Source organism: Argopecten irradians, chromosome 12 (assembly GCF_041381155.1).
Source record: "Argopecten irradians isolate NY chromosome 12, Ai_NY, whole genome shotgun sequence".
NCBI lineage: Eukaryota > Metazoa > Mollusca > Bivalvia > Pectinida > Pectinidae > Argopecten > Argopecten irradians.
In genome coordinates, this window is record NC_091145.1 from 14420455 (window position 1) to 14447873 (window position 27419).

The 27419-nt window shown below is 36.0% G+C and overlaps 1 protein-coding gene across 3 annotated transcripts in view; it reads left to right on the plus strand.

Annotated features, from left to right (window-relative positions):
- Positions 1 to 27419, plus strand: part of LOC138304776 (neuroglian-like) — a 284534-nt gene that overhangs the window by 142471 nt on the left and 114644 nt on the right. For 2 of the 3 annotated variants that reach the window (XM_069245044.1, XM_069245046.1), the window contains exon 4: positions 16176 to 16231. The gene's annotated coding sequence lies outside the window, so the exon portion shown is untranslated. The remainder of the gene's footprint in view (positions 1 to 16175; positions 16232 to 27419) is intronic. The other variant, XM_069245045.1, reaches the window with a different exon arrangement.

The following is a 27419-nucleotide window of genomic DNA, read 5'->3' on the forward strand; positions in this document are numbered from 1 at the left end:
TGATCACCAAGATAGCAGATTGAATCTTGAATTAAAAAAAATATAATTCAATAAAATTCTAAGAAAAAAAGGAGAAAAAAGCGCTATTGATTTCAAAAAAAATTGTAATTGAAGGATAAAATGGTTAATCTCAGGATAAAATTGTGAATCTCAGGATATTATTGAATGATGTCTTGATAACACCAGGCTGGTCATTTCATTGTGACAAAGTTTATGACATGATATCTAAGGATTTATATGTTTAAACCATGCGAATTCTTAAAACCAATGAAAAACCTGTATTTTATGTGAAGGAAATAAATAATAAAAGTACATTGATAGAGTCACAGGTCTTATGCTGTTCTCTGAGACAAGTAATGGTAGGTTCGCATGTTTGTAGATGTAAATATGTATTAAGAATTTTTTTGCATTCAATGATGAAAATGTTAGATCGTGGATGAGGAGAAAATTGTTTAATCTGGTGAGTCATTGTCAGTGTTAGACCATACCATCTGATGACTAACCTTTAGAAAAAAATCTTTAAACTGTTTCCACACTTTTTTGTTTTTAATCTACCTTTTTAACGTCCAGATGTCGTGACTTTGAAACACCAATGTGGCTTGACACAACCTGATGACTAGGTAGATTTGAAATGTTGGTTTTTTTTTCAGAAATAGAAGTCTGGCTTCGGAATATTTTTTGTTTTTTTTTCCCATGTATAAAATTATCTGTCCCCCCTGGAGGTAATAATGCCTAGTCCCTGTCATGAAACAAATGTTTGTGGGGGAAGGGGGGTGTTAAAATAAACAGTTACTCTCACGTCTGCTTGGCCTGTTCTGGTCCATCCCTTCCACTTATATCATTGGAGTTGGAAGAATTCAAGTTTTCAATTCTCAATGTGTCTTCTGTAAAGAAAAATCTGTACACATATATATTACTTAGATAAAATTATCAAACAACATCTAATAAGAGTTATCTCCCTCAATCTGAAATTTTGATTTCAGGATTTATATCAGAGTAATTTCCCTTGATAATATTCGGTTCCACAACTGGTCAATCTTTTCAGTAGCCTGTTCTTATTGGGATATTATGTTACCATTCAAATCATTAAACTGTTGGCATTTTATTGTTCTTTAGAAAACCACTGAACCTATATTTTATCAAAAGAAAAAGATCGGATTGATAATTGGGTTGTGCATGATTATCCAGTCTTAGTCTTTGGTAATTATCAAACTAATATAAGTATACACATGTAAAAGTATGATTGGAAATTGAATTTCTGTTTACCATGTACACTACAATGTACTTTTCACTGACAACTATAAAACATATAAACAAAATGCTTCCTTGAAAATGTTGTGGATTGAAATGCTGCAATTGCTACATTTATAATGTGCTCGTTGCAATTAGGATTCAAAAATTGATTTATTGTAGTTAGAAAAAACTTTGATTTTGTGTGATTCGTTTAATGTCCTTAACAGCCAGGGTCATTTAAGGACGTGCTAGATGGTGGAAGAAATTAAGATTACACAGAGGAAAACTATTGACCAACAGTCAGTACCTGACAAATTGTCCTAAATTGGATTTGAACTCACGACCCAAAGCTAAAGGGTTTGTAGGTAATATATCTGAATTTTAACCACTCGTTCACCACTGCCAAAATATTTACATGTTATTTTCTATATTGACATCGTTAAAATTTCTTTATGTTAAAAAAGCTGATAATATTTTTCTTTTTTTTTTTACAGGCTGAAATCTAGGTTAAAAATAGTTATTTCTTCTCTTGTATGGTATAATTACTAATGGTTGACCATGGTCAAATTTGAAAACAGTAAAGACTATCATTTAACTCTACTCTATAATAATTACCGTAATTAGCGGGGGGTTGGGTAAAAATGTTGTCGGTATTAGACACCTAGTAGAATGCCGTGGTCATTATGTTGTACGAGCCATGCGACAAGCTGCATGTTAATCTTCATCGCACATTCTCTGGATACTAATTAGCAAAAGCAATCATTTCTCATGTTTGTCATTATCAAATTTTCCTGCATCATTCTGTCATGTTTCTAACGGAATGTTCAGACTGGTGTGTGACTGAGTCACTCCCAGTTTTTACTGTGCCCTACAATTTTTTCTAGCGGAATGCTTTTAGGTACTGCTTGTGTCCGATGCCGTCCTAATTCTGACCATTGTAGCATGTCACTGTACGATTATCTTAAAAAATCAATGGAGGAAGACTAACTTTAGATGAGGGAGAAAAGACGACATTTGATTTTGTGGCTTGATCTTTCAGCAATAGAAGATAGACATTTTGTCACAGTAAAAGCAGAGAAGATGGAGAAGAGGCTCATTATCTCTCACAACAATGAACAAAAATAGATTTTGTTTTTTGGTTTCTTGTCACTGTCTTGATTGGCATAATGGTCCCAGATCCGTGTAAAACACTCTGGCCAGCTGCATTCATTACTGGTATTTTCAGGACAATTAGTGCTAATTTCTAGATCCAATTTTACATTTAAGTGAATTTGGCTTTGTGGGAGTGTTTTTAGAATAGATTTTACTAAGCATTATGTACTGTTACGATCCGGCAGAGTATATAATCACACGTATAGAAGCCATTAGATGAATATGTTCAGGTTTCAAATGAATCTCTGTTGAGTTTAGTAGATATAGCATGCATGAGAGGGTTTGACAGTTTGTCTTTATAAAATGGAATAGCTTTTGGAAATTCAATATCCTTAAGCTTATTTCATTTATCGGATATATATTCTGATTTTCTATTTTATTTTTGTCATGGAGTTATTTTAAATTGCTTAGAAGTATTGAATGGGAGATGATCTTTCAGAAGGGTGCTAAATTTTCCATTTCCTTTTGCCATCTGATAACCTAAATCACATATTTCTTTCTTCAAATCGTTGACAAGGTTTGAAATTAAAGCAGGGTTTTTTCCTTCCTTTGAAAATTCCATTTAAAAATATTGACAACTCGATTGCTTCACTGGATGAAACAGATAGCAGGAGAGTCTTTTGGGAGTTAGAGCTCTCACAAAAATCATGCTTGACAAAAAAGCATTTGGTGTTGCGCAGGTTTCTTGGATATGAATTCCCCTATGGTTTGTGCACATGCTTTAACTGTAGAGAGGAACTGGTTGGAGAAAGTGATGGGTAACAACTAGTATTTCTACACAATCACCACAATTTTTTTTTCCTTTTGATCAAATTTCACAAGAAAAATGTTTGAAATACTCTTAAATTGTTAGCACTTTACACACCAGCTGATGGCACACACAATGCCGATAATTCTCGTGCAATCTTGTTGAGCCACAGGAGACAGACTGGTCGCCGCCCGCTGTCATTGTTCCTGAATCCACAACACTTAAACTTGGTTATAGCGCGACAATTGTTTTCTAGTTCTGATTATCTACAAAATTATCTTTTAATCCTCGCAAGAAAATTCATTTTAGAAGACTTCAATTGCATTATCTGTATATATTGTTTCCATTTGAAAATATGTCAGACATATTCCGTGTCTACAGAGAATATTGGAATTTTGTTTTTGACTGAAATATCTTGTGTAATATGATTTTACTCATTGTGATTGTCTTTTCAAGTCTTGAGAAGATGGAGTTTAGATTCTTTATGGTGTAGTAATATCATGGCAATGGGGCTCTTATAATGAGACGTTTATGTAAATGAGCTGGTGTCTACACCACCAGTAAAGAGAAAGACATTAAAAAAAAAGGTCAAGGTTGAAAAAACATAAAGAAATTTTATTCTTAAATGTATTCCGTATTTGCATATTACAGAATTATCTGCCCTTGCGAGTAGGTATTGCAAAGATTGAATTATTAAAACAAGTGTTGAGAAAGGATTTGGTTTAATTTAAAGGTTAAATATGGTATAAAAGTTAAAATATAATGTCAGCATTAAAAAATAATGTCAAGGTCAAAAAAGATACAAGAGATAAAAGTTAAAGTTAAAAACGTTATTGCAAAATGAAGGTTTAAGGCAAGATTAAAAAAGAAATTCAAAAATGAAGGTTTACTGTACATGTTAAAAAGATATTGAGAAATGAACATTGCTTAACTAATTCTTTGGTTGATTACAATGGGCTCAGTGTCCTATCAGTAAGGAGGAGAAAAACATTCAGATAAGCAATGGGTGTAAGGTAAAAAGAAATGTTGAAAAATACAGATTTAACATAAGGTTAAAAATGACATAGAAAATACAGATTTAATGTAATGTGTTGAGATATAATGGTTAAGATTATATTTTGAGGTTGGAATGTAAAATGACATATTTTGATCAGGTAGTTTTAGTTTGACATCAAACATAAATGATAATATGATTTATAATGGAACAAAAATTACCTTCCTTAAACATAAACTTTGAAAGATGTGTTACTGAATTTAAAATCATTGCTAAATTTTATATAGGAACTTAAATGACTCCTGCATGGAGTAAAGCTGACATCCATTTGTCAATTTCCAGCTAATATAAATTTTCAAAACTGCCATCAAATTGAGTTTGGAGAAACAATGGCTTTAGATATCAGAAGTATTGAATATTATCATTTTAAAATTCTGTTGACAAGAACAGGAACTACTAAATTGGATTTAATCTACTGTATATGGCCCCAAGTTGTCGAGCAAAATCAACAATTCATATGCTATTTTGATTGTTTATAATACTGTGAAGCAGCAATATCTGATTTGTTACGACATTTCATGGACATATAACTAGACTTTGGATTGTGTACGCGGTTTATTTTGCTCCAAGACAAATATTTATGGGGAAACATTGAATTGATAGATGTATATAGTGACCTAGTGACAATCACTGTCAATATTATTCCTATCTTAACTTTCTCTTTGTCTTCGAACATTGGAATGGATTGAAATTATGTTACCCACAATTCCCCCCTAACACACTTCATCACCCCAGCACAAAGACTGGTAAATATTGTATTATAGTCCCCGTAATTTTTCTTGTCGGAAAACACAATCACACCACAATTCAATTTCCAACCCTCCCTGTTGGTCAAGCAGGTCCCATGTGTTCGTCCACTATGCAGCTGTGATGGACTGGCCAGAGGAAGTGACCACTGGTCAGCTTATCGATCAGCAGTGGCATGGAAAACAGCTTTTGACATTTGCACTGTGTCATCAGGGATTGTGGAAGCTGTGAGGTGCGGAAGGTCAAAGGTCACAGCAGCTTTTAGCACTGTCTTACAAGCTTTCCAATGACAGAGACACGGTTGGAATCTCCTGGGCTCCGTTCTCCTCTATACAGAAAATAAAAATCTAATAATGCTTTCCTTTGGAGAAAATTCATGAGTTGGTAGCGGGTGTAACTGAGTTTAGACGCTCCATATTCTTAGAGGGTAAAATATTCATTTGCTTCTGTAATGGCAGGCACCATTGCCAAATAATATGGATCTGAGAAAGAAATAAACAGGAGAATTAAATTCAGATGTTATAGATTTTTGTTTTAGTCTTTTGGTTGTGAGGCAGAGCTAAATTTCAATTTTTAACTGCACACATATGTAGAATATATTGATCAGGCTGTTTGGGGCTCGGCTGTATACCAAATTGAGGGTTAGGAAGTTGTTTGTGATGATTTATCGTCGGTTCTACCGTCGCTGTTCATACTCACCATTTTATGTTTTCTATAAAGATCTCTTTTATCGTAAATTTTCTGACATAATTGGAAGTATACCATATTGTACCTGATAATACACTCGGAAGCGATGGCTTTCTCGGAGAAAGATAGTGTGTTTAAAATGTCAGCATGCTAAAATGATGACAAATCTTCTAAATAATTTACTTATCAAAGGATGTGTGTCGTCTAGTTTTAGCTTATATGTTTTTAAAATATCTCAAAATTTGAAACATTGAAATGTCCATATTAAGAATAAGCTTAGGGAATATTCCTTGAATTTCTTAGAATGAGTATTTAATGCATCCTCATCCAAGTTTTAATAGTTTAATTGTGTTAATTAGTTCAAATTTTAAGCAAGATGTATGTAATAGAGTCATCTAATTTTCCAATTTTAGTCAAACCTGTCTATAAAGGACACCAAAGGGATATAACACAAATATCCTTTATAGACAGGTATCCTTTATACAGAGGTCGATTACTGTAATCGACCCAATAAGTGCCCATGTCACTATATATATAAGCACCCCTCCCCTTTTTTGAGGACTCAATTTCAATTGCCCACTGGCAGATATAAATTAATAAAGACCATGCAAGGCTACACAAAACTGTTTGCAATGATTTTATCTTATTAAGCACCTTTTCTATATTTTAAATGACCTGGGCGCTTATTGGGTCGAATACCTTTTACGGTATTTAGTAAATTGCACCAAATGGGATTTATGAGTCTGTCTTTTACAGACAGGTGTCCTTTATAGCAGGTTTAACTGTATCTATTTCTGGTGAGTTAATATCATTGAGATATGACTATTCTATCACTGCATGACAATCATTTGGTAGAGCTTCTGTGCAGAGTACAGGGGGCCCAGGGTTCAAACCCTTCGTTTTTCTACACCTCGAGGATAGTCTAACCGTTGTTTGCCGCGTCATTTTTTGATGGAGTTTTGTTCCCTGTTTAATCTACAGTGATAGTTTGCATGTCTATAAATCACTTCTAGATTTATCGGTGATCAAGTCCCTATAAGGACAATTTCCTACTCTCCTGTTACAAAAATATCTTTTCTGTTTGTTTGCGGTATTTTATTGTATATATTGCGGTCCTTTTGTTTAAAATATTTACGGTATTTTACAATATTGATCATTCAGAAGTGTAAAGGGAAAAATAGCATTACCCCTTAAATAAGGTATACATGAGTGTGTGTATATCTAACCCCACCAAACCCTAATCTGATTGTAGAACTCCCTAGGGAGCTGACGATACATTTGAACACTTATTCCTTTACTATGTAAACCAAAGTAGTAAGAGCAGCCTAATGCCCAAGTTGCATGCTTAGGAACTGTTTTCAGCCGATAAGCAAGTCCATTGATCCATGTGAAGGAATGGGCTGCATGCGTATCCATAACAATCGGGTGTTCATGGAACAACGCTAGGTTAATATAGGACTGATGCCTAGCTACTACATAAAGTTCTAGTTGTGGTGCACAATATGTTATTTCACCTGTCAAACTTTATTTCTATCATTTTTGTGTTGATGGAGATTTGAGCTGACAACCTGGGAATATCATATGGTGCTATTGATTGAGATGTAATGCATAGCATTGTTTCGCCTCCAGAGAGGGGTTGATATGACAATTAAAGGTGTTAGGTTTTGATAATGTAAGGTGTTTATCAATGGATATCTCACCTTTGACATTTCAAGAAATTTTTATTTGGCAATGAACGTTAATGTTTAGGTATTTAAAATCTCTCATCATTCACACAATGTTTGTTGCACTGTTAATGAATTGTTTGTTCAGATCATCGGTGAAACATCATATACGTAGCTGTCCCAGTACCCCAGGGGTGTTGGATGTACTTTTTTGATGCCACTGATTTGATTGCCCTTGATAGAGGAATAAAGAACATTTCAGAAACGACAGGACAATTTCAAATTTAGTAAATAAGTTATTTTGTGGATAAGGGAAACCAAAGTAACCATGGAAACTACAGTAATTATAATTACTTTGGTTTCCCCTGTTCCTCTGGTTGGTTTGTTTTCCTTCGTTACTTTAGTTACCGTGGTTACTGCAGTTACCATGCTTACCTTCAATACTTGGTTTCTAAGCTGTTTTGGTTCCCTTGGTTATCACAGTTATATAATTTAGGGTACCTCTTTGTCAAATATATATGGGCATGCTCGGGTCAAATTGGATGGAGCAGTCATCTGGCGAATTCTTTATGTTCTGTTGTTGCCTGTAAATTGAGACTATATAGCTTTGCCGTAGACAATGATGTGAAGTCCTGTGATTAAAAGAATGTTTCGTTTCATTTTGAATGGTGTAAATATTTCATAGATTATAATACTATTCCTTGATGTCATTCAAATAAAAATATCATTCAGTGATGTCATTTAAATAAAAATAACATTCAGTGATGTCATTTAAAAGTGTTTTATTGTTTGTCTTATTGTTTCGCAAAAAGTCATGTTTTCATGCATAAAGGTAAAAATGTATTCACATGCAAAGATGTACATGATTTCACAGGAAGCTTGATCAAATAATCCCTTTCATCATTGTCGCTGTTCATTTAAAGTTGTTTTCAGGATGAGCGTCTCCTGATAACAGATGTTTTCTATATACGAGTTGTCTACTGGTATTGCGTTTGCTGACGTCTAGTTGGTACGGTGTTTATGACCTCTGTGTAGGTAAAGAACATTTCAAACACTAGAGAATCACCAGATCAATTGTTTCCTCGCATGTTTTAATTTTATTGCCGCGATTTTCATAAAAGATTCAAAACCCGATGATGAAAGCCGAACAATTTATGACTTTAGAAATGCTATGTTCGTAAAGATTTCTGGTTGTGCTACATATAGAAGCACTGTGAAACCGAGATAATAAAAGTAGGAAGAAATTTATTATTAAGGAATCTTGGTTTAGAAGTCACTCAGAAAATCGTGATTAAAACACAAAGGATTGCCAAGGGTAAATCTTATCTCACACAATTGACGGTGCAATCTTACTTTGATTGGTTAATAATGCAGAGGGCATTGTGGGATATCAGAGGAAATCCGCAATGGATTGTTGAATCGAGTTTATTTGTGCTGAAAAAGTACATATTACATCAATTATATATTAAAGGACACAAAAGAATTGCGAGATTGTTTGGTTTAAAGCCTTTTTAACGGCCAGTCATTTAAGGACGTACCCAGTTAAGATCATAAAGGAAAGTTGGAGTCCTTGCAGAAAAAACATCGACCGCAATCAATATATAGCAACTGTGGGTTTGGTATTTTTAGCCCACCATCAACAGATGGTGGGCTATTCAAATCGCTTTTTGTCCGTGGTCCGTCGTCCGTCCTTCCGTCCGTCCGTCCTTCCGTCCTTCCGTCCGTTAACAATTCTTGTTACCGCTATTTTTCAGAAAGTGCTGAAGGGATGTTTCTCAAATTTCATATGCAGGTTCCCCTAGGGCTATAGTTGTGCATATTGTATTTTGGGACCAATCGGTCAACAAAATGGCCGCCAGGCAGCCATCTTGGATTTTGATAGTTAAAGTTTGTTACCGCTATTTCTCAGAATGTACTGAAGGGATCTTTCTCAAATTTCACATGTAAGTTCCCCTAGGGGCCTAGTTGTGCATATTGTATTTTGGGACCAATCTGTTAACAAGATGGCCGACAGGCAGCCATCTTGGATTTTGACAATTGAAGTTTGTTACCGCTATTTCTCAGAAAGTACTGAAGGGATCTGTCTCAAATTGCATGTGCAGGTTCCCCTAGGGGCCTAGTTGTGCATATTGCATTTTGGGACCGATGGATGAACAAGATGGCCGACAGGCAGCCATCTTGGATTTTGACAATTGAAGTTTGTTACCGCTATTTCTCAGAAAGTACTGAAGGGATCTGTCTCAAATTGCATGTGCAGATATCCCTAGGGGTCTAGTTGTGCATATTGCATTTTGGGACCGATTGATTAACAAGATGGCCGACAGGCCGCCATCTTGGATTTTGATAGTTAAAGCTTGTTACCACTATTTGTCAGAAAGTACTCAAGGGATCTGTATCAAATTGCATGTGCAGGTTCCCCTAGAGGTCTAGTTGTGCATATTGCATTTTCAGACCCATCGATGAACAAGATGGCCGACAGGACGCCATCTTGGATTTTGATAATTGAAGCTTGTTACCACTGTTTCTTAGAAAGTACTGAAGGGATCTGTCTCAAATTTCATGTGCAGGTTCCCCTAGGTCCCTGGTTATGCAAATTGCATTTTTGGTACCGATCAGTGAACAAGATGGCCGACAGAGCGCCATCTTGGATTTTGACAATTGAAGTTTTTTTCCGCTTTGTCTAAGAATATCCTGAAGGGATCTGTCTCAAATTGTATGTGCAGGTTCTTCTAGGGGTGTAGTTGTGCATATTGCATTTTAGGACCGATCGGTGAACAAGATGGCCGACAGGTAGCTATCAAGGATTTTGATAATTAAAGTTTGTTACCGTTATATATCTCAGAAAGCAGTCAAAGGATCTTTCTGAAATTTCATGTGTAGTAATATGTAGTAAAAGCTTGAAAAGCAGAGAAAAGATCCCTCTTTCTTTTGTCAGACAAAGATCGTTCTTAGGTGGGCGCCAAGATCCCTCTGGGATCTCTTGTTTGGCTTGACATAATAATTTAACTTTAGAACTGTCAGTGTTCATAAACTGATCAAGATATAACTTGCAGTTTGCTAGAATCATATCAGTCTTGAACATATATAATCAAAGGTGGGCTATATAATTGTAAAATACCACACCACTAAACCAGGAACATAACTTTGTCCATACTCTGTTTGCTGCATTGTCACATAATGCTCAGGGAAAACAAGGTCTGATCCATGCTGTTACGCCATGACTTCTGTCTGCGGAATCTTATGGCTTAATCCTCGTCAGAATCAATTATGTCGCAGTTTTATTCCCCACAAGGTCACCAGAACCATCAGATCAGGAGGAAAGGTGTTGATTTGGATAAACTCACAGAGAAATGCAGCAATAATATTCCTCTGGTTGTCTGAAAGTATGACTAGATTTCGCTATGGATGGCTTGTATTGACACTTGCGAATGACAAAACACAATTCGCCTCAAATGGAGTTTAACTCGAAATCAATAACCGTAGTTGCATAATTTTTGACAGAAATAGTTTATTGGCAAAACATTTGAAAGATGAGTCGCTGTAATTTGACACATTTTTGTGAGGATAGTGGTGAAAATTCCATTCCCGAGTTCTAAGCTTTGTTAGGTGGCAGATGCCATTGTAAATGGAAATTTGATAATCATAATGCCGCACGCGGAACAACACTTGGTGCTACCCAAGATTTTATTATGCTTTCAGCGGAATTTTCTCCAAATGTCGATCCCTGTGTATACATTATCCTGCGCGTAAACCCAAAGCTCGTTATGGTCTGTGATATGTTTTGTTCTACTGTGGTTAATGGTAGTATTCTGTCCTAATTGCCGTTTGGAATGTGTGAACATTATGATTTTCTGTTTTTCATTATCACAAATTTGATAGCCCATGGTGTTTTGCCTGGTATTTAGTGGCTGGATTTGGACTGGTCAGTTGTACTGGTCAGCAGAATGATGATGGTAGATTCTTTCCGTCACACAGATCTCTGTTGTGAGTGCAATTCCTAAGGCTTGTATTTTTGTCATCAGTCAGATGAAGATGATAAGGTTGATGTAACAAGTGTCCAATCGATTTGAGGGGATGACATTAACTGTATCAGTAAATGTATATCGTTACGATTAGTATGCATGTTTAATTCTTCCCAGCGCTTATTTTTGTCACATGATGTCGATCACATTTTCTAGGTTAAGTGCCGAGAGTTAATTATCTGGTATATGTAACATCGATACATATTAATAATGGATTGGGATAATACCAGCGTGGATTGTGTATTGTCGGAATCACAGACACTTTCTAATGTCTCTTTACTAAACATGTCTAGGAACTGATTCTAAATGTCATTGTTGGACAATGCTCTCTTTCACCAATAATAGAATTTTTTTTATCTTTTACTCCATTTCCTTAGATCTGTATACCACATTTAACATGCAATACCCTTCTGACAGCTCCAGTCGAGCTGTCTCAGGGTCTACAATAATGAGTCGGAAAATAACGGTGTGCTGGCAGGAAGGCAACCAAATCGAACTTGGTAAAAATAATCAGACTCGTACTGTAACACGGACATGGTAAGATAGATAGTCAGATGTTTCTGATGTCTTCGAAGGAAGGATTGTCAAAAAAAATATTTTTATGAAATGAAGTCATAATCATCTGTTTTTGGAGAAGGATACATATATTATTATGAGGAAATTTTACTGATTTTAAATAATTCCGCTTTTAAATCGGTGTACTCTGAGTTGTAAGGGAAGATCCCTGATGGAGAGAAGAGGGGTGGAGGAAAAATTACTGATGAAGAAAAGAAGGGAAGATGAAAATTTGGTGATGGAGAGAAGAGGGGAGGAGGAAAAATCCCTGATGGAGAGAAGGGTTAGGGAGAATCCCTGATGGAGAAAAGAGAGAAGGAGGAAAATGCCTGATGGAGAGAAGAGGGAAGAGGAGGAAAGGAAATACCTTGTTTGAGAAAGAGACAGAGTTGAAAATCTGTATAAGGATATGTCTTTACAGTTTGTTCCAGGAGATAATATTTTGTCCTATAAGGATGCCATGTCTGTTTCAATAGACAGAGATATATCTTGAACTATGGGAATATTTTGTCACAACGGAGCTAGAAAAATATGTCTTGACTTTAAGGAGAGTTATCATTTTCAGATGGAAATCTATTTGCTGGAGAGAATTATTTTATCTTAAGATTATAACCATTTTCTGTTCTAAGAGAATATTATGTTTGAGAATGTAAGGCAAGAGGTATCCATTTTGATTAAAAACCTGTCTTGTGAAAATATTGCCTGACAGTCGCAAAATTGTTTCTACCAACATATTTCTTGGATCTGTGAATGTATCAGATAGGTTCTATAATCTGTGGAGGATCTTTTGGTCTATAATGAATTCCATCACTAGTAGTAATGGCTGGTCCCTGTATGGTCATACCTATAGCTATGGATTGTAAAGGACATGCATGCTGATGAGCCCCGATCAATGCATGTGTAGCCCGCAAAGCTGTGTGTTCGCTGACTTAATTCCTGCAGTTTATGTCATTTCATGAACCTTGAGGCCCATAAAGCGACAGGTTGCTTCAGTTCTCATTTCAATGGAATTGAAAAAACAGTCACTGTGCTGAAGAAATTTTCTTGATTTACAGAAGATACAAGTCGATTATAAACTGCAGTTTTAACCATTTCCTGGCTCGGGTTTATAAATGAGAGCCAGTAGATTTATGTCCCTGTACAGATTGTGTATCTGCATGCACTTTGTACCATAGGATCATGAGCAGGATTACATTGAACACATCACCATATACACCAATAGTATAGCTCTCATGCAAGGTGGATTCAGTGAAATGATGAACACCATCATGTATATTCATCATCACCATCATTTACGTTAGTAAGTGCTCCATCACCCATATGGATACCGTTAATGTTTGGGGTTGAGGAATAAAGCAAGTCCCTGGTTTCTGGAGACTAGTTTGGGTTTGAGAGATAAAGCAAGTCCCTAGTTTCTAGAGACTAGTTTGGGTGTGAGAGATAAAGCAAGTCACTGGTTTCTAAAGACTAGATTGGGTTTGAGAGATAAAGCAAGTCCCTGGTTTCTAGAGACTAGTTTGGGTGTGAGAGATAAAGCAAGTCACTGGTTTCTGGAGACTAGATTGGGTTTGAGAGATAAAGCAAGTCCCTGGTTTCTGGAGACTAGTTTGGGTTTGAGAGATAAGCAAGTCCCTGGTTTCTGGAGACTAGTTTGGGTTTGAGAGATAAAGCAAGTCCCTGGTTTCTGGAGACTAGTTTGGGTTTGAGAGATAAAGCAAGTCCCTGGTTTCTGGAGACCAATCTAAGATTATAAACATACATTTTTATTAATGTATTTTCTGTTTGTTGTTTATAGTATAGCATTTGTGACAAATGTTGGCAAATTCATTACTGCATTAACCTGCTCAAAATCAATTTTGCGCCCAAACTTGATTGCGCCAAATTAAGAACTTTCAGTATATTTTCTAAGGTAAAGTTGAGGGAAATACACATCTTAAAATTTCAAGGATATGAAACCTCATCAGCTAGAATATATGCTAAAACTGACAATGGGCTAAAATGTCATTTGATTGTACAAGTGGAGATGAAAGCTTCTGAGAATCATCGGAAATGTACTGTCCCTTAATTATGCTATCTGCCCATGTGCTTTACTCTCAATAAGTCACTGTCTGTTTGTACAGACCTTGGTCAAATCCTAAACTTTATTTTTGCTAGAAAATTTAGCCCCATACTGTTTCTATATTAAATGCTTTCAGCCAGGAGCTTCTGAATAAATCCATAGACTGCAGAGATCCCCATCACTACCACATCTACAAAACACATTGTGCAAAGATAGGTTTTGTTTCCAAATTGACACAGTTGTAAATGTAAGAAGGGATGAAGCTGACATTTGGGAAAGTACATCCTAAATCTTTATTGAAAGCCACTACAGTGTAGAAAAAAGCCTGATCAATTTGCCTGGTCTATTGGAGTCAGTCGATGGCTGAATGTATGTGGCGTTGGTAAGCATCAGCAGTATATACACACATGTGGTAGAGTAGGCCTCCCAATTATATCCAAAAAGACCAAATGAAAACAGATTACCACTAGGTGACAATCCTGTTACACTGGTATACCTGCAGTCAGGCCTGGTGGTTGTGGTGGTGGCAGCGGTGGGATATATTGATTTTTTGTAGTTTTGGTGCCACAATTACATGTAGGTTCTACCTTCCTTCTTCTCAGTATATATTTGTCTATAATGGATGCAAGCATGCTTGTATCTAAGGGTCGCTCTACAGTCAATATTATTTTACAATCAGTGAAATCCGTTTCAGTTATATTGCAACTTTGGTCCATATTCTGTGTCTTCTAAGGTAATGGCGCATACAGATTGCAGATTATCTTATAGAGAATACTACCTAAATGTCAGTATCTATATTATCTCGTTAGACAGGTATCTTTACCTGTACTTCTCACCTCAGCTCTGTCTGAATGCTGTATGATATGATATTAACAGATTTCCAATATATACAATTAAGCCTGTCTGTAACGACCATTGATCAGGGATATTTGCAATTGTATCTTTGGTATCTCACTTTTCCATTTTTGGCATCTCACATTACCATATTTGGCATCTCACTTTCCCATCTTTGACATCTCACTTTTCCATCTTTGACATCTCACATTTCCATATTTGGCATCTCACTTCTCCATCATCAAATTTGTTTCACTATTTTTATCTCGAAACTTAAATCAGTAAATTATAATAAATTGAAAACATTAATTAATACCCGTATCTTAGATTATTTATGATGTTCGTAACCAAAATTCATGTTCACTCATCGGTAACCTTTTATAGCGGTGTTGGCATAATTATTTGGATTACAGCGTATAAGGCCTGTGGCAAAGTTCTCGGTGCTCAGGAAAATTGGTGAGAGATTAAAATCAAGTGAATTTCTATTTCTAAACACAGTATGCCGTTTCAGCAGTATTGGATAATGGGATATTGAATTGATGAAAGCATATTCAAATGCCATGTTTTTCCTTATCACTCTACTTTTGCCTAAGCATTCGTAATCACTCCTCCTAAACCCAATTTAATCGAGAAGAAAAGAAAAAATTCTCCTTGTGCGCTTTTTCATTGAGCGTGCAATGTGTTTGTTGTAGTGAAATTGATCAATGATTTGGAAAGGAGAGAACTAACACGGTATGCAATCAACATGGTAAAATGAAGAGAAATCGTACCAGCACCATTTTGGTTCAAGAACAACTTGTGTATTATGGGAAATATGTAGTCACTGTCCTATAAAAGGAATTGACAGTTTAAGTTAATTCATACCAAAACATCTTTGTGAGTTAAGATGGTGGGAAGTTGTCTTAAGATCAATGAACCATAGAAAATCAGTCAAGCACCATTTTGTCCATGAAGCGTCTTTTACAATAAAAGTTGCTGCCTTTAAAGAATGGGTATGACGGGAAATTGTACCAGCAACATTTTGTCTGTTACTGATAAATATACGGAGGGAATCGAAGGATGCACCATTTTGTCTAACCAGTGTGTATTATATTAAATAGTTATTGATCTTTAAGTGTTTGTATTGCACCATTTTAGTCTGTGTGTACAATAGTACTGAATTACATAAGCACTAATTTTGATTCCTATGTGATTGTCAGTAAAGAATCAGGAACTCCTCATTGTTCAGATTGATTAATTGATTAACATGGTCAATCAGGAAGAGGGAACTCAAGATATGGCTGATTCCCTCAATGACAGTAAACTTAGGACTGACTAGAAGAATGAACTAATGTCTGATCAGACTTATACAAGATACCAGTCCACTTTACCATATGTTTTTCTTTAAACATAATTTATATATATATACTTTATTTTTCAGATTTATTTGTAAGTGAACTACATGTGTAAAGCTTGAAAAATCTACACAAAGGTAAGGTAAGTAATCCATCCATTATTTTGTAAAAGTATAGATATTCTAAGGATATATTGTCTATTCTGTTTAAACATTATTCTTATACCAATTGAGAAAAGACTGTTTGTTGGTCCTCACAAAAACATCATATGAATTAAACAATGTATCACCATGCTTACTCTCTGGTACCATTACATGTATACTGATACAGGCCAAAAAATAACAGAATATTGTATGTATTTTTCCAGCATTTATATAGTGTAATTGACTCTTTTTTCATACCAACAGTTTTCTGTGAAATTATATTTATGACCATACTGATGCACATTGTATGAAACATATGCATGAAGTCAGCATTTTGTTTGTACAAGATAAGTCTAGCCATTAAATTTCATATGAACTGTCCCCCACCCCCTCCCCCCCTTTCAACCAGGAGAGTTCAAATATGTCGTCAGAGGTAATGCACTAAAATATCAACTTTCTAAAAACTGTTTTTACAGTATTCTATTGAAATATTTTCAGTACGACTGGTGTATTGAAAATATTTCCTCAAAAATTATCATTATTGTCAAGATTTTGTCTAATGTCACGTGATAACTGAATTGGAATGCTGAGAGATACTGTTGGTAGATTGAGATGACATGGCGCTACCATAAAGCAATAATTTGATTGTTTTTGAAAGTGTTTGTATGACAGTGAATATTGCAGACACGAGCAGGTGCAGTTAATATAACTATAAAACTTATTACCAACAAAGAGAATAATTATTTCTTCAGAACTTTTAAAAATCCTCGATAATTATTTGATGACAGCCAGCAGCGTATGTAATCAAAAATTAACAGAGACATTGTACATGAGTGAGCATGTGATGACTACAGAGAATATCAAAATAGCATCTTCATTATACAGCGTGGATGGTCGAGACCGTTATCTTAACAGAGTTTTGTCCTCATCTTTTTACCTCAAAACCAAGGCACTGTGTGCGTACAGTCATAAATCTACAAATTAAAACGCAGCATTTAATGCCTGAAGTCGTAAATCTGAAAATGAAAACACAGCAATCATAACATAGTCTTATCAGCCTTTTAAAGCCTTGTCTCCACTCATCATAATTATATCCTAATATTTGATGTGCCTTTGTCACTTGGTTTTAGTTACCAAAGATTCCTGGTTTACAGGTAAAAAAATTGGTTTATACGTCCTTTAAGAGGGTTTTGTCAGGCCTTTTGTTTGGCCGTTGAGTGTGCTGTCTGTCCTCGTGTTGTTATGATGTTTTACGAGCCTACCGTCCAGCAGGTCAGTGGTCTAGAGACAGGTAACAGGTGACAGATGGCCGCTAATTACAGGTGGGACATCATTACCTGTCTGGTTAGGTTGTCTCACTTCCATATTTAGCTGTCATCTGTTATAATAATGGCTCCGTTAGTTTTAGAATGGTACTCTTAGAAAGGACAGATAAGGGAAGAAAGTTGTATGAAGTAGTCTCTTTCTTCATCTTGAATATACTAGTATATATAGATGTGAATCTCTAAATTTTAGTGAAAAATAAATGTTTTTGTTGTTATCGTAATTAAGGCATTTAATTGAAATAGATTTTACAAACCATACAACCACCACGAAAAACATGCAATTTCAATCTGTGCATTTAGGACAAATTTTACATAAATTCTGCTCTAAAATATCTGCATAATAATTATATAATGTCATTTGTGAAATGAAATGGGAATATGTCATGAACCACATGATACCCAATAACGTTTGTGCGGGACTAGTATCTCCAGTGCTGATGGCACATAACATTAATTTGTAATCTTCCCGCTAAAATGACATTAGCGGGGTATATCATCTTCTGACATCATTCCATCACCAATAGAAGCAATTTGAGTCCCGTTCAAACGTTATCGGGTATTACGTGGTACATAATTTATTCCCATTACTGTGTGACATATCATTTAGTAAATAAATATAAAATTTGGGCATCATCAGATAAATCAGCTCAGTACAGAACTACTTGTTGTCTTAAATTACTAGACTAGGATGTTTCGGGATCTTGTTGACACTTCTAATTGTCCGGAAATATCTGTCAACTTTTATTTGAACATGAGTAAACTGACAATACTTAACATTGTCAAGTATCACTGGTCATTTAACAATGAACCAATATCCACAGTGTCAACAAAACCAGGGTGTCTTTGGAATGTCCGATACTTCAGATGCTTGACAGACATTTAATAATTAAATAATACCTTGTGGAAACTTCAGAATGCATGATTAACATGGCGCTGATTTCATTTCTATGGACATAATACATTATCAGAGACGGTAATGTAGGGGCCTTTTCCTTATTTGTATTTACAATCAATAATCATTGATTTCATTTGTGTGCTTTTGTATTTGTGCTTGACCTAAAAATCGCTCCTGACCAAACATTGAATGATTGACCAATCAAATCAAACCTTGTGTGCTTTTGCGTGTAATTGCGAGTAAGGCCATCTGACATTATTTTCTTAGTGTCGATGAGAAAGTGGAAAAGGCATTCCATGGCTCCATCAATAGCTGTGCCTGTCTTTTCTTGTCTGGTGAAATTTTGTCTCCAAAATATATCTCTATCCAGAACAATTCATGACCTATATCATGTACACAACTTGGCACTACTGATATGGGGCAATGATGCTGAATGATAACTTATAAGTCGTCAGTATTGAATGTTCAAATGATATGATTCAATGGGGAATTTTCCTACAGGGAAATTAAAATTTAAAAGACAGCATTGTTGATCCATACATAATATCTTATTTATTTGATGTACAGAGTCTGCTGATGGAACTTGTTGTAAGCTAGAATCCTTATAGTGGCCGCGACCGTTATTTGTTGAATGGTGATATTTCGTCTTTATTCTAAGTTTATGGGTAAATAATGGGTAAGAGTTATTTAGAGTAGTACGCCAAGATAATCCTTACTTTTAAAACTTGTAAAGGAATTCTGACATATATAAACCTTTACTTTTTAGGTTATCACAAAAAAAAGTTTCTTATGCACTGTGAAAGTGTATTCTTTGATAGGACGTTAAATAAATAAACCCAAACATATTTAGCAAAAATGTACGAGCAAAGACATAATGGAAGACTGTTAGGAGAACAATAAGATTCTCTAGTTTTAGAGAGTTACATTATTTTGGACAATAAAAAAATGGATTTTACAAAGATAATCAATATAACAATATTTGTTGACAACCCTAATGTCTCGAATTAATGCCCACCATGTTACTTCAGAAGGGAGACATCATATATGGTCTAAATTGATAAAAAAAAGCTATGCTAAAACCCTAGAAATAAATTAGAATGAAAATGAGTGTGAGGACGTCGAATCACATACAGTGTAGATTATTATCACAGACTCATTGTCGAAATAGAGAGGAAGCTTGGCCGACACCTTCATAATGGCAGCCAAGGAACGGAGCCTCGAGATACGAAATGGTAGACAGCTAAATGATAAACAGGTATTGTTATAAAAATATTGTCACACCTGGGTAATACTTCACTGTATCTACACCAAGGCAAGTCAACATGTATGTAAGGTGTTATTGAAAAATTGATTCTTTTATGGTGTTCGGAACACTTTCTATTTTTGGCCCATCCTTTTTTATGTACATAAAGACATTTAACGTACATAATTTGTTGACTTGGCAAAGATAATTTCGTTAATGTTCCAGCGAGTGTATCGCTGACTGATGCCATGCAGCCAAGCCAATACCACATGGATTAGTTGTTTTAAGGTAATGGATATTTTGTTAGAACAATTGATTTCTCATCAGGATTCAACTTGATGAATTTCCTGAACTGTCATTTCTGCCCAGGAATACTCTGTATGAATTCCATCCGGATCAAGGCTGCATCATTTGTCATTGAGTTTTTCCTTTCCCTCCCGATTTAAAATCTTCCCAGAATACCACTGATCTTCTATAGAAACACAACTGTATGCAGATTCTAGCAAAGCTCCGTTTTTTTTGGGTTTTTTTTTCCTGACTTGACAGTATCAAGAGAGAGATTTGTTAAGTCTGTTTTAGTCCATTTTACTCAATCTGTCGTTGCATTAACAGGAGAAGTGGCGAACAAAATTCCAGGGAATGCTCTGTTATTGTTTCTCAACACCTCAGGATTGAGTACAGTTTTTTACTGCTATCTGGATAGAGATTTCTTGGAAGCCCTTTAACATTGCTGAATGTGTCTGTTCCATTAAAATCCATTTTGTATTATGGTAAGAATCTGTTAAAATGGGAAACTTATTGAAAAGAATGCTCCCATCCATGTCAGGTGTTTCGTTTGTTTACAATAGAAGTCTACTTTAGGAAGGAGTTTTCTGTTGGTGTGTTACATCTTTCAGTTGGATAGCATTGCTCGCCAAAGATTGCACATCTTTAGGGCGAACTGGAGTAAACATGTCCAAACATTGCTGGAAATAGCTTTGAGAACAGCATCAGTGCTTTTAACTCTCTGATTCCTTTATACACTGTAATTGAAACAGAAGTCTGTCTCATTAGGCAAAGATATGAAAACGGAATGATTAAATAAACGTTTAAGATTATCAAAATAAACTTAATATCAGGGGTTTGATATCTCTGTTTATTACTGTAAATTTTGTTGTTTTGATAACCATGAAGTTTTGTATTCGCATTATATGACAGGAAAATATGGGATTTTATACTTGGTCAAGTTAACTATGCTGCAGAAATCATCATTCAAGCCAGAGCTTGTAGTGAAATATCTTCCTGAAACAATTGTATGGCGTAAGCTAACCAAATATTACTGTAAACTTTGTATAATGAAAGCCAACAATACTACAGCAAACTTTGTATATCTCAAGCTAAAAATACTACAGCTAACTTTGTATGATTCAAGCTAACAATACTACAGCAAATTTGTATGATTCAAGCTAACAATACTACAGCAAAATTTGTGTAAATCAAGCTAGCAATACTACAGCAAACTTTGTATGATTCAAGCTAACAATACTACAACAAACTTTGTATGATTCAAGCTAAAAAAGCTGCAACAAACTTTGTATGATTCAAGCTAACAATACTACAGAAGACTTTGTAGGACTCATGCTAAGAATATTAAAACAAACTTTGTTTGATTCAAGCTAACAATACTACAGCAAACTTTGTATGATTCAAGCTAACAATACTACAGCAAACTTTGTATGATTCAAGCTAACAATACTACAGCAAACTTTGTATGATTCAAGCTAACAATACTACAGCAAACTTTGTATGATTCAAGCTAACAATGCTACAGCAAACTTTGTGTAAATGAAGCTAGCGATGATTCTACCGCAAACTTTGTGTGATTCAATGATACAATACTACAGCAAATTTTGTATGATTCAAGCTAACAATACTAAAACAAGCTTTGTATGATTCAAGCTAACAATATTACAACATACTTTTTATGATTCAACCTAACAATACTGCAGAAAACTTTGTAGGACTCATGCTAACAATATTAAAACAAACTTTGTTTGATTCAAGCTAACAATACTACAGCAAACTTTGTATGAGTCAAGCTAACAATATATTACTAGCAATACTACATTAAACTTTGTATGATTAAAGCTAACAATACTACAGCAAACTTTGTATGATTCAAGCTAACAATGCTACAACAAACTTTGTATGATTCAAGCTAACAATATTACAGCAAACTTTGTATGATTCAAGCTAACAATATTACAGCAAACTTTGTATGATTCAAGCTAACAATATTACAGCAAACTTTGTATGATTCAAGCTAACAATATTACAACAAACTTTGTATGATTAAAGCTAACAATATTACAGCAAACTTTGTATGATTCAAGCTAACAATATTACAACAAACTTTGTATGATTAAAGCTAGCAATTTTACAGCAAACTTTGTATGATTAAAGCTAACAATGCTACATCAAACTTTGTATGATTCAAGCTAACAATATTACAGCAAACTTTGTATGACTCAAGCTAACAATACTACAACAAACTTTGTATGAGTCAAGCTAACAATATAACAGCAAACCTTGTATGATTCAAGCTAGCGATGCTACAACAAACTTTGTATGATTAAAGCTAACAATGCTACAACAAACTTTGTATGACTCAAGCTAACAATACTACAGCAAACTTTGTATGATTCAAGCTAACAATATTACAGCAAACTTTGTATGATTAAAGCTAGCAATGCTGCAACAACTTTGTAGGATTCAAGCTAACAATGCTGCAACAAACTTTTCATGATTCAAGCTGACATTGCTGCAACAAACTTTGCCACATTGCCCCTTGTTAATCGTAGCTGACAAGGCACACTGCTTTAAAAATACAAAATATAAATGATAAAACAAATCAATCAATGAACTTCCTTCACCGATTTTTACTTTACTAGAATAATGTTGTAGTAAAATAAAACAACATTCAATTATACTGTGACATCAAAATACAAAAAAAATATCAATAATTATTGCAAATTTGACAGGCAGGATTTTGTCCGAGAAGCAATTAACAATAATTACATCACTTAGCGTTGTAATTACTGACAAAGATGATACAGTATAGGTGTTTGCGATAATATCGGCTCAGGCGTCCTTACGATACCTCAACCGACACTGGCTGTACATACTAACTCCCTCCATCCACACACACGTCTAATTGGTGACAACATGATTGGAAGTGTTTTATCACAGAAAAAAATCTCCACTCAATTATAAGCAGATATTTCACTTGGAAAGACATATGAAAAACATTAGAAATCAATTAAACAACAGCATTAAAGAGGGATATTGGTGATTATAGAGACAATCGTCGTCTGGTATATAGCATCTTTTTATTGATTGTGTGTCATATTACATTACATGATTCCATTCAGTATATTTTAAGTTAAACACCTATACATGTTGACTTAATATTAATGTATCATATTGTATGCTTGTAAATGCTGTATGCACATGAACTACCAATACAGCCACCCCATGAACTACCAATACCTTGGCCCAATAAATTACCAATAACTTAACCATGAACTACCAATACCTTGTCCCCAAGAAATACCAATACCTTGACCCCATGAACTACTATTACCATGACCCTATGACCCTGGCACCATGAATTACCAATACCTTGGCTACATTAACTACCAATACCTTGACCCCATGAACTCAATACCTTAACCCGATGAACTACCAATATCTTGACCCATGAACTACCAATATCTTGACCAATGAACTACCAATTTATTGACCTTGATCTCATGAAATTTTAATACCCTGACCCCATGAACTGCCAATGCCATGACCTCATTACCTTGACTAAATGAACTACCAATATCTTGACCCCATGAACTTCCAATATATTGACCTTGACCTCATAAACTACCAATACCTTGACTCCTTGAACTGTCAATACCTATAAATATCTTGATCATAAATTATGAACTATAGACTACCAATAAACCTTGACTCAAAAGAAGTATATTGTATATTCTTTGTCCCGCATTACTGTTCGTATCCTATTATGTAATAGTGTTTGTTGTGTTTGTCTTGATAAAGGGGCAGATCGCCTCGAAAATTTGACAATACTTCCTTGTCCCGTATATATATTTATATAGACTCAATAAATTATACTTATACATGTTAATGTGCATATGTACTCAAGGAGATTAATTTAATATGGTTTTGAAATTTCACATTGAATTCCAAGTGTTCTGTGTTCATTCTAAGCTTTAATTGTCTTTATTACTACAATTCCTTCAACATCTTACAGTATATTGTAACCATGAGGACAGATCATGTGCTTTGATGCATGTGGATGGAGATTCTTGAAAGTGCCTTTGTTGTTGACTGTGATATTTTAATGAAAACCTTGAAGACGAGGATATTTCTAAGACTACAGACATGTTAAGGATTTTGTCTGTACTTGTTGACCCTGTCAACATTATGCTCGATCTAGCTGTGGGAGAGTTGATACGTAGGATTATTTTAATGATTACTTTCACCAGATTTGCTTGTCAATAGAAGAATACACATTATATTGACATGGATACATTGTATATCAACAAATCTATCAATGTATTAAATTATACACATTGGTCATCAGAAAATTAAAAAAAACTGCCGTATTGTTGTTTGAGAAGTAAACACCCACTGTCTCGTTAGGTTATCGATTACTCTGTTGCCAATTATATAGGCAGACATTAGCAGACTAATAAAGGCTTTTAGGAAAGTCTCGCATATTAGCCCATCAAATATTTCTTATTGGAAATTTTTTACACTAGATGATTTTAGTGCTTCACATCAAGCATAGCAAAGAGATGCTGCCTTACAAGTAAACAGATGTATTGTGGTTAGTCTGGGGACACTGTTCATATTTAGTAAGACAAGTGCAAATTCTTCACAAAAAATAATCCATAGATTAAAAAGTTTGTATAATGCTTAGAACCCAATGTATGTATACATTAGTAACAGGATTTCTTTGGTAGTCTTGGTTGAGGTAAAGTTGTTTGCAATTCTATGTCTAGCCCTCGATCCATCCCTAAAATAAATAGGCTGAATAGTTAAGGTGTCTGATAAATTACCACTGTAACCTGCCATGTCTTCATTGTGGTTTGAGTCTCTAAAGTTATACCAGTAGTCCTTCACTTCCAATTTTGTAGTTCTTAAATGTTCACATGGAACTAGGCAGACACAAACCGTAGGTCAGCGGTTTATCATCTGATACTCTGAATTTTCTCCTTTCCAAATTACAATATTATATTAAGGCCTCCACTGCTGGGTCGCGAGTTCAAATTTTACATTGGGCAGTTGCCAGGTACTGACAACTGGTCAGTGTTTTTTCCTCTGGGTACTCCGGCTTTTCTGCCCTTTCTAAACCTGGCATGTCCTTAAATGACCCTGGCTGTTAGGACATTAAACTACAGTAATAAAAAAACACATTCCATAAACCTGCCAAGACCTTAACTGTATGATCCTAGCCTGTTAAAGGAACATAAAAACACAAACCCACGTTTCTTAATTTTTAGGTCATCTGACCAGAAGGGTCAGGACGACCTGTAGTCGTCATGTTTCATCCGTCGTTGTCCGCCGATCGCCATGTGTTAACATTTCACATTTTGAACTTCTTCTCAAGTTCTACCGATGCGATTTGGCCGAAACTTGCATGAAATGATCCTAACATGGTCCCGACAAAGTGTTGTTATTTTTCAGGTCGATCCCAAATCGAAGATGGCCACTACAGCCGCCATCTTGAAAACACATTTTGAACTTCTTCTCAAGTTCTATCGGTGTGATTTGGCTGAAACTTGCATCAAATGATCCTGACATGGTCCCGACAAAGTGTTGTTATTTTTTGGGTCGATCCGAAATCCAAGATGGCTGCCACAGCTGCCATCTTGAAAACACATTTCGAACTTCATCTACCGGTGTGATTTGGATGAAACTTGCATGATATGATCCTGACATGTTTCTGACAAAGTGTTGCTATTTTTTGTGTCGATCTGAATTCCAAGATGGCTGCCACAGCCGCCAACTTGAAAACACATTTTGAACTTCTTCTCAAGTTCTACAGGTGCGAATCTAATTAATTTCCTATATGATTATTGCCAAGGTAGTCAGATGACCGTTAAGGCCCTTGGGCCTCTTGTTTTAGTAAGTGGATGTATTTGTTGTGTTTACTAAAAAGATTATATATAGCATAAGGAAAGTCTGATAGAATTTAATTTTAAAAAACAAATGATAATTACAACATTGCTTAAGGCATTTTCGTGCTCCATATCCTGTCTGTATGTGGAATGCAGGGATAGACTGTGATCTTATAGATAGGATGTATTAAGGATTTAATTACCACCAGATTTAAAAAACTTTCTTAACAATTTCAAATTTTTTGTCTAAGCTTGGCTCATAATGAGTCATTTTGAAAGCAACATTAAGTTTCTTTTCAGAGATAGCAAAAAAAAAAAATCAAGGAATTGATGAACTATTTTTAGCGACAATCTTCCGGTCTCCAATCTATTCATCAAGCTCGGCTCTGTATAGCATGGTTCATCAGACTTAAAATGTCTAATGATGGCGACATGCGTTGACCATCTTCCATCAATAGATCAATCAAATTCCTCGTGATCTGGACAGCCGTTGGACACTGTGAATCGTACAGACTGATCCACGGAGACTAATTCATTCATTATTCTGAGTTGTATTGAGTAGTCAGGCCGTCTGTATGTGCTTATAAGGCTGGTCATCAGACAGACCATAGGTCGAGACCATCCAAATCACAAATAAGCTAAATTGCAGAATTGCCCCTATACTTTATTTCTTTTCCTAATTCCTCACATCAGGCAGCCGTCCAGCAGATTTCCAAGGTTTCCTGTGTTTCTCCTCCAGGAAACACAAAGTCAGACTTTCAAGTCCAACATACAGAATCTACCCATTCTGATTCTATAGAACTTTGTGCCTTGTTACTCTGGCATTCGTTATATTCTCCCTGTCCCCCTCCTCTCTTGTCCTGCCCAACTGTGTCCTATCCTCCGCGTCCCCCTTCTTCTCTTGTCCTGCCCCACTGTGTCCTATCCCCCCTGTCCCCCTCCTCTCTTGTCCTGCCCACTGTGTCCTATCCTCCCCGTCCCCCTCTCTCTCTTGTCCTGCCCCACTGTGTCCTATCCTCCCCCATCCCCTTCCTCTCTTGTCCTGCCCCACTGTGTCCTATCCTCCCCCGTCCCCCTCCTCTCTTGTTCTGCCCCACTGTGTCCTATCCTCCCTGTCCCCCTCCTCTCTTGTCCTGCCCCACTGTGTCCTATCCTCCCTGTCCCCCTCCTCTCTTGTCCTGCCCCACTGTGTCCTATCCTCCCTGTCCCCCTCCTCTCTTGTTCTGCCTCACTGTGTCCTTTCCTCTCCCCCATCCCCCTCCTCTCTTGTTCTGCCCCACTGTGTCCTATCCTCCCGTCCCCCCCTCCTCTCTTGTCCTGCCCCACTGTGTCCTTTCCTCCCCCATCCCCCTCCTCTCTTGTCCTGCCCCACTGTGTCCTATCCTCCCCGTCCCCCCCCTCTCTCTTGTCTGCCCCACTGTGTCCTATCCTCCCCTGTCCCCCTCCTCTCTTGTCCTGCCCCACTGTGTCCTATCCTCCCCGTCCCCCTCCTCTCTTGTTCTGCCCCACTGTGTCCTATCCTCCCCGTCCCCCTCCTCTCTTGTCCTG